The sequence below is a fragment of the Arachis stenosperma genome, chromosome 3 (genome assembly GCF_014773155.1).
Source record: "Arachis stenosperma cultivar V10309 chromosome 3, arast.V10309.gnm1.PFL2, whole genome shotgun sequence".
Taxonomy (NCBI): Eukaryota; Viridiplantae; Streptophyta; class Magnoliopsida; order Fabales; family Fabaceae; genus Arachis; species Arachis stenosperma.
Window position 1 is genome coordinate 115,575,374 of NC_080379.1, and position 6,995 is coordinate 115,582,368.

At 35.9% G+C, this 6,995-nt stretch overlaps 2 non-coding genes across 2 annotated transcripts; one reads left to right on the plus strand and one right to left on the minus strand.

Moving 5' to 3' along the window:
• Nucleotides 1–236: 236 nt before the first annotated feature.
• LOC130972151 (small nucleolar RNA R71) lies at nucleotides 237–344 on the plus strand. Its single transcript, XR_009083346.1, has one exon. It is a non-coding gene; the product is annotated as a small nucleolar RNA R71 (small nucleolar RNA).
• A 6,345-nt stretch (nucleotides 345–6,689) lies between these two features.
• LOC130971246 (small nucleolar RNA R71) lies at nucleotides 6,690–6,793 on the minus strand. Its single transcript, XR_009082476.1, has one exon. It is a non-coding gene; the product is annotated as a small nucleolar RNA R71 (small nucleolar RNA).
• Nucleotides 6,794–6,995: the final 202 nt, after the last annotated feature.

A 6,995-nucleotide genomic window follows, 5' to 3' on the forward strand; every position in this document is an offset into this window, starting at 1 on the left:
AATATGGCATTCAGAGCATCCATTTCAAGAACTCCCTTCCTCTGTGGCGTCCCATTACTCACATGATTTCTCTCAGAGGTGTACATGAATTGGTTATTTGCAACCATGTCAATGACTTCTTGAGCTTCTGTAGGCGTTTTCTTTAGGTGAATGGATCCACCTGCAGAATGGTCCAATGACATCTTAGAGAACTCAGATAGACCATCATAGAATATATCCAAAATGGTCCACTCTGAAAGCATGTCAGAAGGACACTTTTTGGTCAACTGATTGTATCTTTCCCAAGCTTCATAGAGGAATTCACCATCTTTTTGCTTGAAGGTCTGAACATCCACTCTAAGCTTGCTCAGCTTTTGAGGAGGAAAGAACTTGGCCAAGAAGGCCATGACCAGCTTATCCCAAGAGTCCAGGCTATCTTTAGGTTGTGAGTCCAACCATGTTCTAGCCCTGTCTCTTACAGCAAAAGGGAAAAGCATGAGCCTGTAGACTTCAGGATTTACTCCATTAGTCTTAATATTATCATAGATCTGCAAGAACTCAGTTAAAAACTGATATGGATCTTCTGATGGAAGTCCTGAAACTTGCAGTTCTGTTGCATTAGAGCAACTAGTTGAGGCTTCAGCTCAAAATTGTTTCCTCCAATGGCAGGGATTGAGATGCTTCTTCCATAAAAGTTGGAAGTAGGTGTAGTATAATCACCAAGCATCCTCCTTGCATTGTTGTTGGGTTCGGCCATGTCTCCTTCTTTTTCGAGATTCTCTGTAAGGTTTTCTCTGGATTGTTGTGCTTTAGCTTCTCTTAGTTTTTTCTTCAGAGTCCTTTCAAGTTCAGGATCTGCTTCAACAAGAATGCCCATGTCCTTGCTCCTGCTCATATGAAAAAGAAGAGAACAGAAAAGAAGAGAAATCCTCTATGTCACAGTATAGAGATTCCTTTATGTGAGTAGAAGAAAAGAAGAATAAGAATGAAGAGGAGAAAAATTCGAACACAGAAGAGAATAGAGGGTTCGAATTTTAAGATAAAGAAAAGTGTTAGTAAATAAATAAATAAATAGAAAGAGATGAGAGAGAAGAGTTTTCGAAAATTATTTTTGAAAAATAGTTAGTGATTTTCGAAAATTAAGAGAAGAAATAAGATTAAAATTAAAATTTGAAACAATAAGTTAATTAAAAGAATTTTGAAAAAGAGGGAGGTGATTTTCACAAATTAGAGAAAGAAAAGTAGTTAGGTGGTTTTGAAAAAGATAAGAAATAGTAAAATAAACAAAAAGTCAATTAGTTAGTTGAAAAAGATTTGAAAATTAATTTTTGAAAAGATAGGAAGTTAGAAAAGAATTTTTAAATCAATTTTGAAAAAGATATGAATTGAAAAAGATATGTTTGAGATTTGTTTTGAAAAAGATTTGAAAAGGAAATTAAAAATATTTGATTTTTAAAATTAAAATTGATTACTTGACTAACAAGAAACTAAAAGATATGATTCTAGAATTTAAAGATTGAACCTTTCTTAACAAGAAAGTAACAAACTTTAAATTTTTGAATCAATCACATTAATTGTTAGTAAAGTTTTCGAAATTTTGAAATGAAATAAAGAAAAAGATTTTGAAAATCAAATAAAAAATTTTCGAACAAATAAAAAAATGAAAAAGATTTGATTTTTTTGAAAAAGATTTTGAAAAGATAGGATTTTTAAAATTGAAATCTTGACTTGACTAACAAGAAACAACTTATTTTAAAAAATTTTGACTAAGTCAACCCAAAGATATCGAAAATTATGAGTAAAATAAGGAAAAAATATTTTTTAATTTTTTGAATTTAATGTGGAAAGAGAAAAACAACAAAATGACTCAAGACATAAAAATTATGAATCAAAACAACTAATGCATGCAAGAACACTATGAATATCAAGATGAACACCAAGAACACTTTGAAGATCAAGATGAACATCAAGACTTATTTTTGAAATATTTTCAAGAAAAGAAAAACATGCAAGACACCAAACTTAGAAAATTTCAATGTTTAGACACTATGGATTAAAAAATGCATATGAAAAATAACAAAAGACACAAAACAAGAAAATATGAAGATCAAACAAGAAGACCTATCAAGAACAACTTGAAGATCATAAAGAACATCATGCATGAGTTTTTCGAAAAATACACAAATTTTAAAAAATATGCAATTGACACCAAACTTAAAAATTGACACTAGACTCAAACAAGAAACACAAAAATCATTTTTTTTATAATTTTATTATTTTTATTTTTTTTTTAAAATTATTTTGGAAAAACGAAGATAAATAAAAGTTTTTGAAAGATTTTTGAAAATTTTTTGAAAAGAAAATTACCTAATCTATGAAACAAGATGAACCGTCAGTTGTCCAAACTCAAACAATCCCCGACAACGGCGCCATAAACTTGGTGCACGAAATTGTGATCTCAATGGCGCCAACAACTTGGTACGCACAATTGTATTATCACTCTTTTTCACAACTTCGCACAACTAACCAGCAAGTGCACTGAGTCGTCCAAGTAATAAACCTTACGTGAGTAAGGGTCGATCCCACGGAGATTGTCGGTGTGAAGCAAGCTATGGTCATCTTGTAAATCTCAGTCAGGCGGATTCTAATGGTTATAATGGTTTTCGAATATAAAGATAAATAAAGCATAAAATAAAGATAGAGATACTTATGTAAATCATTGGTGGGAATTTTAGATAAGTGTATGGAGATGCTTTATCCCTCTTGAATTTCTGCTTTCCTACTACTTTCATCCAATCATTCTTACCCCTTTCATTGGCATGCTGTATGTAAGGCGTCACTCTTGTCAATGGCTACTTCCCATCCTCTTAGTGAAAATGGTCCAAATGCGCTGTCACAACATGGCTAATCATCTGTAGGTTCTCGATCATGTTGGAATAGAATCCAGTGATTCTTTTGCGTTTGTCACTACGCCCAACACTCGCGAGTTTGAAGCTCGTCACAATCATCCCATCTTAGATTCTACTCGGAATGCCACATACAAGGTTTAGACTTTCCGGATCTTAGGAATGGCCGCCAATAATTCTAGCTTATTGATGAGCGGATAATTTGTACGCTTTTTGGCATTGTTTTTAGTATGTTTTTAGTAGTTTTAGTTGAGTTCTTAGTATATTTTATTAGCTTTTAGCTAAAATTCACTTTTCTGGACTTTACTATGAGTTTGTGTGTTTTTCTGTGATTTCAGGTATTTTCTGGCTGAAATTAAGGGACCTGAGCAAAAATCTGATCCAGAGACTGAAAAGGACTGCAGATGCTGTTAGATTCTGACCTCCCTGCACTTGAAGTGGATTTTCTGGAGCTACAGAAGCCCAATTGGCGCGCTCTCAACGGCGTTGGAAAGTAGACATCCTGAGCTTTCCAGCAATATATGACAGTCCATACTTTGCCCAAGATTTGATGGCCCAAACCGGCGTTCAAAGTCACTTTCAGATTTCCCAGCGTTAAACGCCGGAACTGGCACCTAAATGGGAGTTAAACGCCCAAACTGGCATAAAAGCTGGCGTTTAACTCCAAGAAGAGTCTCTACACGAAAATGCTTCATTGCTCAGCCCAAGCACACACCAAGTGGGCCCGGAAGTGGATTTTTATGTCATTTACTCATTTCTGTACACCCTAGGCTACTAGTTTTCTATATATAGGACCTTTTACTATTGTATTTTGATCTTTTGATCTTTGAATCTTCTGATCTTTGGAATCTTTTTTTCTTTAGATCTTTTGATCATGTTTTTATGATTGAACCCTCTTTGGGAGGCTGGCCTCACGGCCATGCCTAGACCTTGTTCTTATGTATTTTCAACGGTGGAGTTTCTACACACCATAGATTAAGGTGTGGAGCTCTGCTGTACCTCGAGTATTAATGCAATTACTATTGTTCTTCTATTCAATTCCGCTTGTTCTTTGTCCAAGATATCACTTGTTCTTCAACTTGATGAATGTGATGATCCGTGACACTCATCACCATTCTCACTCATGAACAAAGTGACTGACAACCACTCTTGTTCTACAAGCATACGAGGCTCTAGTGTTTATCTCTTGGATTCTTTAACCGGAATCTTCGTGGTATAGGCGAGAACTGATGGCGGCATTCAAGAGAATCCGGAAGGTCTAACCTTGTCTGTGGTATTCTGAGTAGGATTCAATGATTGAATGACTGTGACGTGCTTCAAACTCCTAGCAGGCGGGGCGTTAGTGACAGACGCAAAAGAATCGCTGGATTCTATTCCGGCCTGACCGAGAACCGACAGATGATTAGCCATATGCTGTGACAGAGCATAGGAACATTTTCACTGAGAGGATGGGAGGTAGCCACTGACAACGGTGAAACCCTTGCATAAGCTTGCCATGGAAAGGAGTAAGAAGGATTGGATGAAGGCAGTAGGAAAGCAGAGAGACGAAAGGGAAGGCATCTTCATACGCTTATCTGAAGCTCTCACCAATGATATACATAAGTATCTCTATCTTTATCTTTATGTTTTATTCATCATCTATACCCATTTGAGTCTGCCTGACTAAGATTTACAAGGTGACCATAGCTTGCTTCATACCAACAATCTCCGTGGGATCGACCTTTACTCACGTAAGGTATTACTTGGACGACCTAGTGCACTTACTGGTTAGTTGTGCAAAGTTGTGTAGTGATCACAATTTTCGCGCACCAAGTTTTTGGCGCCATTGCCGGGGATTGTTTTGAGTATGGACAACTGACGGTTCATCTTGTTGCTTAGATTAGGTATTTTTTCTTCAGAGTTCTTAAGAATAAATTCTAGTGTTTCATGATGATCTGTTGAAGTCTGGCTGGCTGAGAAGCCATGTCTAATCTTATTGGACCAAGGTTTCAACTGATCATCACAATAGCTTGTTGATTTCTATCAATCTTGCTATTGGAGCAATGATCTGCTAAGGCTTGGCTGGCCATTGGCCATGTCTAGTGTTTTGGACCGAAGCTTTCTTTGAAAGCTTGGCTGGCTGTGAAGCCATGTCTAATTCCTGGACCGGAGTCTTAGACTAACATTGCAATGATTCCTGGAACCCAAATTAAGAATTCTGAAACCTTTATTTTCTATTTTCATATGATTTTCGAAAAAGCACAAAAAAATAATAAAAATCATAAAAAACCAAAAATATTTTATGTTTCTTGTTTGAGTCTAGTGTCTAATCTTAAGTTTGGTGTCTTGCATGCATTGTTTATTTGATCTTGGTTCTATTTTCAAGTCAATAGTACAGGGAACTGAAGATTCAAAACATGCAACAAAGGAATTACACAGAAAAAGCTGGGCGTTCAAAACGCCCAGTGAAGAAGGACAGACTGGCGTTTAAACGCCAGCCAGGGTGCTTGGTTGGGCGTTTAACGCCCAAAAGGTAGTGTATTGGGCGTTAAACGCCAGAATGTGCACCATTCTAGGCGTTTAACGCCAGGATGGCACAAGGGGGAGGATTTTGTTTTCAAAATCAATTTTTTTCAAGTTTTCAAAGTTTTTCAAAATCAAATCTTTTTCAAATCAAATTTTTTCAATCAAATGTTTTCAAAATCAATTTCTTTCCTTTTTCAAAGATACTTACTAACAATTAATGATTTGATTGAACATTTTAAGTATGTTGCCTTTTCTGTTGAGAAAGGTTTAATGTTTGAATCATATCTTTTCTTGTTAGGCAAGTCATTAATTTTTAAAATCAAATCTTTTTAAATTGTTTTCAAAATCATATCTTTTCAATCATATCTTTTTAAAACCATAACTTTTCAATCATATCTTTTTAATCACATCTTTTTCAAAATAGTTTTCAAATCATATCTTTTTGATTTCTAATTTCAAAAATCTTTTTCACAAATTACTTGATCTCTTTCTCACTCTTGATTTTCGAAAATTAATTAATTTTTTTTTAAAATGTTTTCAAAATATTTCACTTGATTTTCGAAAATTTCTTCCTCTCTTCCCACATCCTTCTATTTATGGAGTACCACTCCTTCTCAATGCACAATTCGAACTCTATCTAATTAAGTTCGAATTCTTCTCCTTCTTCCTTCTATTTTTCTTTTCCTCTGACACCTCAAGGAATCTCTATACTGTGACATAGAGGATTCCATATTTTCTTGTTCTCTTCTCTTTCATATGAGCAGGAACAAAGACAAAGGCATTCTTGTTGAAGCTGACCCTGAACCTGAAAGGACCTTGAAGCGAAAGCTAAGAGAAGCTAAGGCACAACTCTCTGTAGAGGACCTAACAGAAATCTTCAAAGAAGAAGAAACCATGGCAGCCGAAAACAACAACAACAACAACAATGCAAGGAAGGTGCTGGGTGACTTTACTGCACCTACTCCCGACTTCTATGGGAGAAGCATCTCTATCCCTGCCATTGGAGCAAACAACTTTGAGCTTAAGCCTCAATTAGTTTCTCTAATGCAACAGAATTGCAAGTTCCATGGACTTCCATTGGAAGATCCTCATCAGTTCTTAGCTGAATTCTTGCAAATCTGTGACACTGTCAAGACTAATGGGGTTGACCCTGAGGTCTACAGACTTATGCTATTCCCTTTTGCTGTAAGAGACAGAGCTAGGACATGGTTGGACTCACAACCTAAAGAAAGCCTGGACTCATGGGAAAAGCTAGTCAATGCCTTCTTGGCAAAGTTCTTTCCACCTCAAAAATTGAGTAAGCTTAGAGTGGAAGTCCAAACCTTCAGACAGAAGGATGGAGAATCCCTCTATGAAGCTTGGGAAAGATACAAACAATTGATCAGAAAATGTCCATCTGACATGCTTTCTGAATGGAGCATCATAGGTATTTTCTATGATGGTCTCTCTGAACTATCGAAGATGTCTTTGGATAGCTCTGCTGGAGGATCTCTTCATCTGAAGAAGACGCCTACAGAAGCTCAAGAGCTAATTGAAATGGTTGCAAATAACCAATTCATGTACACTTCTGAAAGGAATCCTGTGAACAATGGGACAAATCAGAAG